At 33.9% G+C, this 11,919-nt stretch overlaps 1 long non-coding RNA gene across 1 annotated transcript; it reads right to left on the reverse strand.

Moving 5' to 3' along the window:
* Positions 1-3,467: 3,467 nt before the first annotated feature.
* Positions 3,468-4,515, reverse strand: LOC149139230 (uncharacterized). Its single transcript, XR_016264283.1, has 2 exons — positions 4,073-4,515; positions 3,468-3,963 (listed from the first exon to the last, which is right to left on the reverse strand). It is a non-coding gene; the product is annotated as an uncharacterized LOC149139230 (long non-coding RNA).
* Positions 4,516-11,919: the final 7,404 nt, after the last annotated feature.

The following is an 11,919-nucleotide window of genomic DNA, read 5'->3' on the forward strand; positions in this document are numbered from 1 at the left end:
GACACAGAAGGGAACCGAATACAATCTCAACAGGATATAAGTAAAGAGGTTGTCCAACATTTTGAAAAGGCATACAGTCGCAGAGAGGTAGACTATGTCGAGGACCAGATTTGGGGGGTGGATGTATACCCCACCATGTTTGATGATGATGCAAACACGACTCTATACAATGAAGTCACGAGGGAGGAAATATTGGAGGTGCTCAAATCTTTTAAAAGAGATAAATGCTCAGGACCAGATGGATGGACTGTCGAACTATTTACACATTTTTTCGACATTTTTTTAGGGGGACCTCCTGGCAATGGTGGAAGAATCAAGGATCAGGGGTTATATCCATCCTCATATAAATTCGACCTACATTTCCCTCATTCCAAAAAGGAGATCCACTGGATCCTTCATGGATTATCGACCCATCTTGCTATGTAATCTTATATATAAGATTATATCCAAGACTATTGTTGGAAGGATTAAGGACACCCTATCAAAATATATATCGTCCGAATAGTTCATCTTCCTACAGAATAGACAGATACACGATGTTGTGACCACTGCTCAAGAATGCATACATACGATCCACATCAAAAAACTAAATGTTGCAGTTATGAAGGTGGACCTACAAAAGGCATATGATTGCTTAGATTGGGGATATCTGAGGATGGTTTCACAAAAAATTGGCCTACAGGCCAGGAATACATAATAGATCATGGCATGCATCACTAATGTTAGATATGTTGTTATTATAAATGGATATCCCACTTGTTTTTTCGGGGCGGGTCGAGGGCTCAGACAAGGATGTTCCCTCTCACCATTATTATTCATTTTGGCAATGGATGGACTCAGTTTTCATATTAAGAAAGCTTTGGTAGAGGGTGGTATCAGCGCTCTGGTTCTGGGCCGAAATATCAGAATTTCTCATAGTTTTTTTGTGGACGATGTGCTGATAATGGGTATGATCAATAGGATTACATGGTTGGCTTTATTCCACATATTTTCCAAATTTGGGAATGCCACGGGACTATACATGAATCTACAGAAGTCTATCATTTTATATGGATATAGTGATCTGGAGGACATTGCATACATTCGAAGATTATTTGGGGTGGAGGCTAATGATTTGGTGGGGGGCATGAAATACTTGGGATTGCATATCAAACCCAATAAATATAGGATAAATGACTGGATGTGGTTAGTGGATTGTTACTACAAAAATATCTTTGGGTGGGAGTACAAATGTCTATCACTGGGTGGGCGCATTACTCTCACCCAATCAATGATCACACAGTTGGGAGTGTTTTGGTCCCATCTATACTGCCACCCGAGCACCATTATCATGAAACTTAACAGGATTATGGAAAAATACATTTGGTTTGGATCGAACACCACGCACAAATACCATCTAACTAATTTGGCATCCATTACATTACCAAAAAGACTAGGTGGTTGGGGGATCTTGGATTTGAGGCGTTTCGGATGGGCGTTGCTACAAAAAACATTGTGGAGAGGTATATTTGGGGAGGGAATATGGGCGAATATTATCAGACATAAATACCTCAAAGACAAATATTTTACTGTATGGATGCATAGGGAGCTCATTGGGACTATTTCGGGGTCGGCCATATGGCTCGACTTAAATAAAATAAGGCGAAGTTTTCTGCAAAACTTATGTTGGATCTTTGGATTTGGGCATAAGATACTGATTGGCTAGGACCAAATTTTGGGAATGGGATGGGATTTGAGCCCATCGGAGGGGCTCATCCAATGCATCAACAATAAGGGCATTTTCTATTGGAATCAAGCCATTAGGTAATGGCATGGTAATATACCTATCTGGAAGAGATCGAGGGAGATGGGCCTGGAGGGTCCGATGGCACGGGAATGGGAGCAGATGAGGTCTAAAATGAAATTGATTGTTGTCAGTTGGGAGGCTAGCGGTGATTAGATTGCTTGGCTTGGAAAAATGAAGGAAGGAGGCATAGTGGTGGCAGACGTTTATAATACATTCTGCTACTATGAAGTACACAACTCAGAGGTATGCTAGTTTTATAAGTTTTGGAAATCTAGAATTCCTATTAAGATCATTTTATTTCTTTGGCTTGTTTGGAAAAACAAGAACTTGACCTGGGAAAACCTACAAAAGAGGAACTGGCAGGGGCCTGGAGTATGTGCATTATGTAGGAACGTGGTGGAAGACAATGTTCATCTATTTCTGAAATGCCCTATTACTACACAGATTTGGAGCAATATTGCTGGGAACATTGGTTTTCCACTCAATCAATATGATAACATCACTGACTATTTGGGCTGGTGGAGTAAACAAACCTCCCAATGGAGGAACATCCCATTAACATTTTTTTGGGAAATATGGAGATGGAGCAATAATATCATCTTTGAGAAATATATGGAAAATGAAACACATGTGGTAGACTACATAATTGGATGGTATACTTCTGCAAATGCCAACAACAGTGGACATAAGGAGCTGATTCGTAGGAAGACAGGCCCAGGAATGACTACCCGACGGGGTTCTTTGATGGCGCGGCACAAAGGGGCACATGTGGGTGTGGTTTCTGGATAATTATATCTAGGGAACAAGAATACTGGGTCCACTATTGGTAGAGGCACAAATATGAAGACAGAGGCTATTTCATTATGGGGACTTCTTTGGTTCATTTCTTATCTAAACATTCCCACCATCCACATTTATGGAGATTCACAGACTATCATAGACCATGTACGGGGTAGCACTAAAATAAATCAACCACAACTTCATGGATGGCTCAGACAAATTGAGGTCATTTGGGGATCTTTCAAGAACTCAACTATTCAGCACATTGGAAGGGAATTCAATCAGAATGCGGACAACATGTCAAAGAAGGGTCTACTAGATGCACTGGATGGGATGCACATTGAGATAAAGATGGGTGGCAACACACTGGATGCTGGGATTCTTCCACTCCGAGGGTAACATGCCCTCTTGGATGGGATCTATCCAATTGCAAGATTGGTGTTTATTTCTCCCAGGATGTTGTTTTGTGGCTGAGATTCTGTTGTTAAATATGCATAGTTTTATATTATTAGGTGATACGATGGACTGAATATGTTTTAATATAAGTTGGACAGTTAAAAATGTGCAGGATATAATGTTTTGATCTCCTCTGATGTTCAGTTTTATTCACATAGGATGTTATATTAAAATGTCTAGGCACATTTTGTCACAAATGAATGGACAGATATAGGACAGAACAAGATGTTGAAGCAAATGCACATGCACTGTAAAAATGCTGAATATATGTAGTGTTTTTTATTTCATATATAAAAACAGTGATTTTTTCTTACTGGGGAAAAATTTTCGCTGGCTAAAACACTCGAACATCATTCATAACTTTTTATAAAATCATAAGGTTTGAATACAGAAAATGAGATTCGGTCCATTAATTTTTTTCCAAGAAAGTAATAGGCATTCTAAATTGATATCGGTCGTTCTTTCTACTATACCTACGCTAGTATGTGCTGATTTAATCAAAAGAAAAGAGAGATATTATTATTAAAGGGATCTATATATCCTTCCCTAGAAACTAAATGCTTCTTTCCCCTCCCTCTCTCGTTCATTTTTCGCTTGCTCCCATATTAGGATGTGGGCAACCGGTGTTGGAGCCCAGGCCCCTCTTTACCACCGATCCTTACGAGTCCATAGCGGATTCGAATACAGCCGTGTCCTTCTGTAAATGGAGTGGAGTTACCCACAGCAACCGTCATCCAATGGACAGAATACTTGCCCTAAAACTCACAGCTATGGATCTGCACGACCCCATTTGATCTCCTCCTCCCAACACTTTGTCATTTCTCCTCTCACTTGATAATTAAGGAAACAAATTCCTCTTCGGCTAGATTACCTCTCCTCTGTCCCATATCTACATCCGCATCAACGAAAAGAGAGAATCCAAAGCTCTAATCCCCACGGTCCTGCAAGTGGACAAGATCCACATCAACATATATAAAAAGCATCAAACCCTAAAATCTCAAACTTCCAGAAACGAAAACAAGAATACAATTTTGTGTGAAGCCCGCAAACCTAAGCCTCGGCGTGGTAGAGATCACTTTTCGCCCCGTTCCTCTGTATCGCCACCACAAAACACGTGAGAATCCGTCTCATATTTGGAAAAATCAAGCAAGCGGAGGAACGACAAATTGCCAAGAGGAGAAAGTGGGACCGTGAAGATCCATAGATGTGAGTTTGACGGCAACTAATCTCTCCCTTGGATAACCGCTGCTGTAGGTTACGCCACTCCAGTTGCAAGAGGACGCGGCCTCGCTCTAATCCCCATGGACTCTCAAGGATCACTGGTGATGAGGGAACTGGAATCCAACAGTGGCCGCTGAAGATCTTGATATGGGTAAGCGAGGGAAGAAGAAGAGAGAAAAAAAGGGAAACAAGAGAAACATCGTATAGTGAGCGAGTGTTTAGATGAAGTAATGCTAATTTATATAGCAAAAGTAAAAAATGGACGTTTGCATTTCGTGGGGTCAGTCTGTAGATATCCGATGAGAGAAATGCGTAGAGAGAGGAGCATGATGCTGCCAGCGTGATACGGATAAAGGCATAAAAGTATGGAAGTCAATATAAATAGGGTGGCGTCCTTCAAGTAAACTAATAGAATAGGTATGTTTCCTTTTCTGGGGTGACACTAGCGGACACGTCCCTCGGGGATTCCCAGGTAGTCCAGACAGGGTACAAGCACCGACTCAGGGGAGGTGTTTAATTTAATGGCATTGAACCAGTAAATAATGTTTGGTGATTGGAAAGCCCGAGTAGTGATGAGTGATAAATTGATGGCGAGTAAATGAATAAAATAATGTTTGACAAGTGGGAGGTGTTTAATTTTTTAGCATTGAATCAAATAAATAATGTTAAAGTTGAGTGATAATTTGATTGGGAGTGAATGAATAAATAATGCTTAGCAAGTGGGAGGCGTTTAATTTGTTGGCGGTGAATCAATAAATAAAGGTTCGCATGACGGAAGCTTCAGGCAGCCATATCAAAAGTTGCTCTCATCCGTTGCCACGTTGCTTTACGTCCACGGCAAGTTATCTGCCTAGTTCCCACCTATATATATTATATTATATTTTTAAAATATTTAAAATGTTGTGTAATTTTTGTTTTAAAGAAATAATAATGCTTTTTTAGTAAGATTAAATTGGTTTATTGAAGCTAAAATAAGTAAGGAGTTATTTAGAATTATTGGATCAAAGGATTCATAGGGTTTATTTTGTAATAAATCTTTTGAAACTAGGATCTATTTCGAGTAGATGCCAAGGATTGTAAGTTTTTGAGAGAGTTTTTCATTATAGTTTTTTTGTTTGGTTATTTTAAAATGTGAAATATTTTTATTTCAACTAGTTTTGAGAATTGACCCACATCAATTTCTATTTTATTATAGAGTTTATAAGAATTAGTTATTATTTTATTTATTTTTTATTTTTATTCTTATGAAATTTTAGAAGTATTTTTTGGAAAAAAATTATCACTTTTTATACTATGTTAATATATTGATTTAAAATAAATTTGATTTAAATTAAAATTTTAAGAAATATTTTATATTTTATGTTATTTAACTTATTCTTTTGATAAAAAAAAAAACTTCGTTCTATAAAAATTACAACATAAGAAACATTTCTTTTAATTTGAATTATTCAATGTAAATTAAAAAATATTTCAACTCCAAATTAAAAGTTTATAATAATATTACTAACCAATAAAATATTAAAATCAATAAACATGAGATACCTAGATATATCAATATTGGTAGGGAAGTATGGAAGTACGAATTGAAAAGTTGGAGACTTCCTTGCCGCATAAAAGAATAAATTTATTAATATTCCTCTTTTGAGGGAAATGGTTGTTAATGAATTTGAATGGAGAGTTGAAGCAACTTCATGATTAATTATATGAATATTTGGTAGGTAAATTATGGTAATACATTTATTGGTGTAAGATCAAGCAAGAAATAAGACAATTTCATGATTCTTCTTCACACACAAGATTTTAATTAAAATGTAAAAAGGCTACAACTCCAAACCAAAAATATTTGTAAATCATTTTTTTAATAAAAATTAGAGTGGGAAAAAAGTTATATATATAGATAAAACAAAAAAATAACAATATTGTCCAAAATGAAAATTTAATTTAAGAATTAAGCACTCTGTTGGTTGACGGAGAAGAAGCAATGAATATTAGGATTTGCCCATTGAAAGAGATTCTTGTTAATAAAAACCAAATGGAGAAACAAAACAAAATTATAAATTTTCTGAAACATTAATTCAGTTAAGTAGGTGATACCTCATATTCTAAAAGTCGATATTCCCAACGGAACTTTCTCTCGAGGAATGAATTGATCTCAAAAGGAAGAAACGGAGTAAAGAGGGTTTGAGCATTTACACTTAAAATATTTTTCCTGGATTATTTTTTAAATATATATTCATAAATTTTATTATATTTTCTTTTATGAATGATATTTTAGAATGTGATTTTTTTTTTATCATTGAGAAATTGCAGTTTTTATTTTTATTTTTTATTTATGTGAAAATTATAATTATAATTATATAAATATATGAAAATTTTATTCTAATTTAATTGGTAGATGGTAATAACAACATTCATTACTTATTAAGATTTATAAATCTAATCTAATTCAATAATATTATTTTAAGGAAAATTATGCCACGGGAAATGACTCATTCGTTATTCAAAGTGGGGTATAATTCCACTCTTAGATGCCTTGGGTTTTAGGAAATTAATTTGTTTCCTTATGTCTCAGGAATATAAGCCTTTAGTCAATAGAAAATAGTTTTAAATTTTGCTATAGGGCCAAAAGATAATTTTAGACTAGATAGTATAACTTGCAAGAAGGCCAACTTCTCTTGTAGTCATCATTGAGGCTTCCTCTAGTGGATTCATGTGCCTTCTAATGGTGTCTAGCCTTAGTGCTTGACAAGAGACTAAATATTACCTCTAGTTGTTGTTTAACCTCTTGCCAAGGAAAAAGTAAAAAAATATATTATTTATATGAAATTAATATTCTAAACTATAAAAGTGATGAAAAATATTTATTAGCTTAATCAAATTGATAATATAGAGGTATGTGTGGAAAAATATTTTGTAGTAAAAGAGTTTAATCACATGTTCTGGTGAAGATTAAAATGTGTTTTTAGAATTTTTAAATAAGGAAGATGTCATGAATCAAACTCCACAAATAGCATAATAAAAATAAGTAACTCCACACTTTGTCAACATTAAAGAGAGTCAACCAATGATAAACCGGTGCAAAAGGAACATCCTTTTACAATATATATAATGCATAAGACAAGATACCTAAACAGAGGAATCTTCAATAATAAAATAATGTGATTATGATGTAACCTACCGTTAAGCTAACTTAACCATAAGTAATTAATGAATAAGGAATGAGGGGAAGGAGTGCACATGACGGCCTTAATAGGAAATGAAATAGAGGAAGAGTATGTACACCACAAAGAGGTAGAGGAAGTTACCCTAAGGTCTATATTCTGTTTAAGGGACATAATTATCATTTTGGAAAGAATTTAAGGTCTATATTTTGTTTAAGGGACACAATTATCATTTTCCAATGGATTTAAGGAATATATTGAAGAGATAAATAAGGGAATAAGGAAAATTTTTGACATTAAAAAATCATTATAAATCCTTCAAATTTAATGAATATTCCAAGTGAAGAGAAAGTACCAAATAATTAATATAGAGACGATAAAGAATTACACAACATGGAGTTAAGGTACATTGAGGATAATTTTATTTTAGACCATAGGTCAATGCTATGCAATGTTGTGTGGACAATATGAGGAGCATCAAATGAAATGCTTAGACAAAGTATGGACATCATAACAATTCCAGTTTTTCATGAGGTAAGTTCTTCATATGGAGGAATATGGAAACAACATGGGCAATTCATTAATTAGAAAATATTATATGGTAGGAGTTCATATTTGGGAATTTAAAACCATACCAAATGAAGGAAACATATTTCTTAGTATATAAGTCCTGGGAGTGCTTTTATATTAAGGAGGGACTGCTTCTAATATATTAAAAACATTTTTATATTAAGGCTTTTATGATTACTACTTGGGAGGATTTGAATAGTTGGATTAAAACGGGAATCATCTACACTATTTAATATCAATGACGTTGTACTTTTGCTCCATGGATGTTCTGTTTTTTTGTTCTTCTTTTTTTATGGCATGAAAATCTCTCACATCTCCAAAAATATACACAATTTCTCAAGCATTACAATGCTTTGCATTAGCCATAACTATCCCATATCATTTTTTGTGTGTATTCACCCACCAATCTATGACTTATTGAAATTAATGATTTGACTAATACACAAAAAAATTTACTTGGTAGAAATAATTTGTAAAAAATCTCTATTTGGTACAAACAAATATAGAATTCTTTTCTTATAACTTCTAGAAATCACATTCCCAACCACATAAGTAATATTATGTAAACATTGGTATACTGATAGCTCAAAATCCAACTTCTCTACAACTATCCTATTTGCTTGGTTTCTCATTGAGAAGGAAAAGTAGAGGCATGGTTTGGGTATCTTCACATGGTATTTATGCACAAGCTAATATCATGGCACATGGGTTCATATTGGGGGAGTAAAAATAGTTAAAATATAATTCAATATATTGAATGGTATTGAGGGGTAATTATCCATCTATTGTGGATATTCCACTAGAATAGTTTGTCACAATAGATTTGATGAAAATATTAAAATTTTTACTGTGAAGGTCAATTTCTTTTAGCCATGAAATTGTTTAATTACTATTTTTTCGCTGAAATATATGAAATAGTTGAAATGTGAAAAAAAATAAACACACACACACACACACACACACACCACAAATAAACAAAATATTTTACCATGTGGAACCCTTAGGGCAAGAAACCCATCTAGAAGGTGAGGTTGCTCTGCCTTTTTCTAGTATGGACATATGCAAATACAAAAAAAGAGGCAGACTTCATGGAGTTACCTGAGATTGTGGCTGCTTAGGAAGCTACATAATCTTATCCCCATCTAGTCTTCTCACTAACATCTAAATCATGCCCACTCTACTCAAACATGGAACAAATACAATAACATAGAATGGAAACATTTCTCCTCCTATTGGCTGAATATTTAACAATCGTTCATTGTCATCTAGGGTTAAGGTTTTAACCTATTCAACCCTTAATTAGAGTTTTGGCTTTAACCTTCTACAATATTCTTTAAAGTCAACATGTGGCTAGCCCAATATGCATGATTAAGGGAGGATGATGTGATATCCTCTTGTACCATGGTGGTCAACATGGTAGAACAACTTGTATGAGGAATAACCTTTTTGTACGAGGTTTTCTTGATGCCAATTTCGTCATTAGAAAGGTATTTGAATATAGATCAACATTGAGGGTTCCTCACACAATAAAGGAAATATTAGCCCCAAAAAATGTCATTGAATACATCAAAATGACTCTAAAAAGTTTTAAACCCAAATTTTCCAAACTATGACATATCGCCAAAATGACCTTGTAATTTGATTCCTCCATTTTTTTCCACTTTGAAAGCATCAAGATAGAGTTAAAAAAATATAATAATCCAATATGGTTAAAACAATTTTTTAAAAAACTAAATTATCGTACGCAAATAGGAAATATGGGGAATGAGGTATTTCACCAACTAATTTTTTTTGTGTGTTTATACTACTAGCAATAGGTTTTCAATGAACCAAAAAAAATAATTCTAAATACGTAATGACAATGACCATAGATTTCATGATAGGGAGATTTTAAATGAAATATTATCTTGGTTAATAAGGAATGTGTTTGATGATTTTGAATGAATCTCAAGTAGCATATTATAAATAGCATTTTTAAAATTAGATTCTAGAAACATATGTAACATATTATCATTAACGTAATAAGGGTAGAAATAATAAAAAGGTATTGAAAATATTGTAAAAAGAAAGGAACTTATATATTTGCTGAAAATAGGGGAGTTATATTGTTTGGAAACATCTACTTAAACGAGTATTGATAGTATAGAAATGAAATTAAGGTATTCTTTAATATTCCATAAAACCTTATGTTATGCCCTATATTTACTGAGTGAAAAAGCACCCCCACATCCAACAATGGCCCTATTGGGTAATGGAAAATATATTTAGTGACTCTTCCTAGAATTTTGAACTACCTAGGGTTATTTTGACAGTGCATGCCAATGTACTCTACAGATATTTGGAGCTAACGGTATGGAAAATCATTCTATTTATGTTAAATCTATTATTGAGAAAGGAACTAACAATGGAAGTAATTGTTATGCCATCCTTTTTCCTTAGAATAATGTCAAAAAGAGGTATTTAAAATCTTTGTATCACAGGATAGTTTAAGATACGTATACATTTATATATAAAAAAAATAGACTATAAACTTTAACATTGATCCTAACGATGGATAGATGGAAAGAGAAAGTAAATTCACTTCTAGATAAATGTTGCATTCATGTTTTCAAACAGTTAGATATATAGAGGTATATAGACTATCAAAGTATGCTTTACTTCTCTAGGAGTGTCTTTAATATGAATTTTAATTGAATGGAGAAGTATCCCTACCATAAAAGGTTCAATATTAATATTTGTTTTCAATTGAAAAAATGAGGAAATTCTATTTCTGTGTTGTTTTGGATAGCTCCTAAAGTTAACCCATAGGTTGTTTTGTCATTTTTTGATGTATGCATTCTTTATCCTAGCATATAATGTCTAGTAGGAATCAGGAAGATATAATGATGACACATAGGATGCATATATGTTAGTTTTTGTTGATGGTGATGATGAAAATGTACAGAACTATAGCTCTAGTAGTATCCAATGCAAGGAATATGCCACCAAAAAGAGGTTGCTAGTGCTATAATATTATGGAAAATTATGAAAATGACATTTGCTAGAATTTGTAACACACCAAACCCCTAATGTTGCTTTAGCATTATGGGGTGCCATTAGGCTTGGTATTAAAAGTTTCTTATGATCATGTGGTTATCAAACTGCCTCTTTATTTTGACACCTCAAATCATATTTATGATACCCTTTCTCATTGAGAGCTTTCCAACAATATAAATTTCATTTCGTTTTGACCTTCAGGCACAAAGTTATGCCCATTTGAAGATTTAACCCCCGTAAGGGCCACAATATCCTTTGTATAAGTCACGTGGCTAACATATTGATGTGCTTGGCCATGTGGTGCCCCACACTAGTCCAAATGCACTGACAATTTTGTATACTAGATTCCCTGACATATCAATGGTTCTCATTGAATACTCCTTATGCAAACCTTTGAGGTTTTGGTAGTCCAATATGTCGATATAACAAAAATACCAAATATATTGATATGCATGATATATGACGTGTTGAAATCCTCTAAGGATACAATATAACTAATAGGTCGATATGGTTGATACATAAATATAGCCAATATCCCAAGATGGAATACTAGGATATCAGGAATTTGGTGAAATATTCTATAACAACAAAATTTCACAATTCTTGATATGTAGATGGGTGAGCTGCTAGATGAAGTTACCACTTCATATTTTCAGACTAGGAAGGTAACTCCCAATTATATTATTTCCATTAATGTGAATAGGAAGAGTGGGGACCTTTAGGATTCTAGTTCCAAGATCTTTTCCCATTACAACTATTCAAATTTCTCTATTTACATATTTACATATTTTTTCCCAATTCGTGAGGATTAGGTTCCTAACATTCCCCCCTTTAATCCAAAGGGGTATCTATGATTCCAAGCATTATTTTCAATATTTCAAACTTTTCTCTCCCTAGTGCTTTGGTGAA

This window comes from Pinus tabuliformis, chromosome X (assembly GCF_031772625.1).
Source record: "Pinus tabuliformis cultivar Carrire ecotype Pingquan chromosome X, CPIR1, whole genome shotgun sequence".
NCBI classification, from domain to species: domain Eukaryota; kingdom Viridiplantae; phylum Streptophyta; class Pinopsida; order Pinales; family Pinaceae; genus Pinus; species Pinus tabuliformis.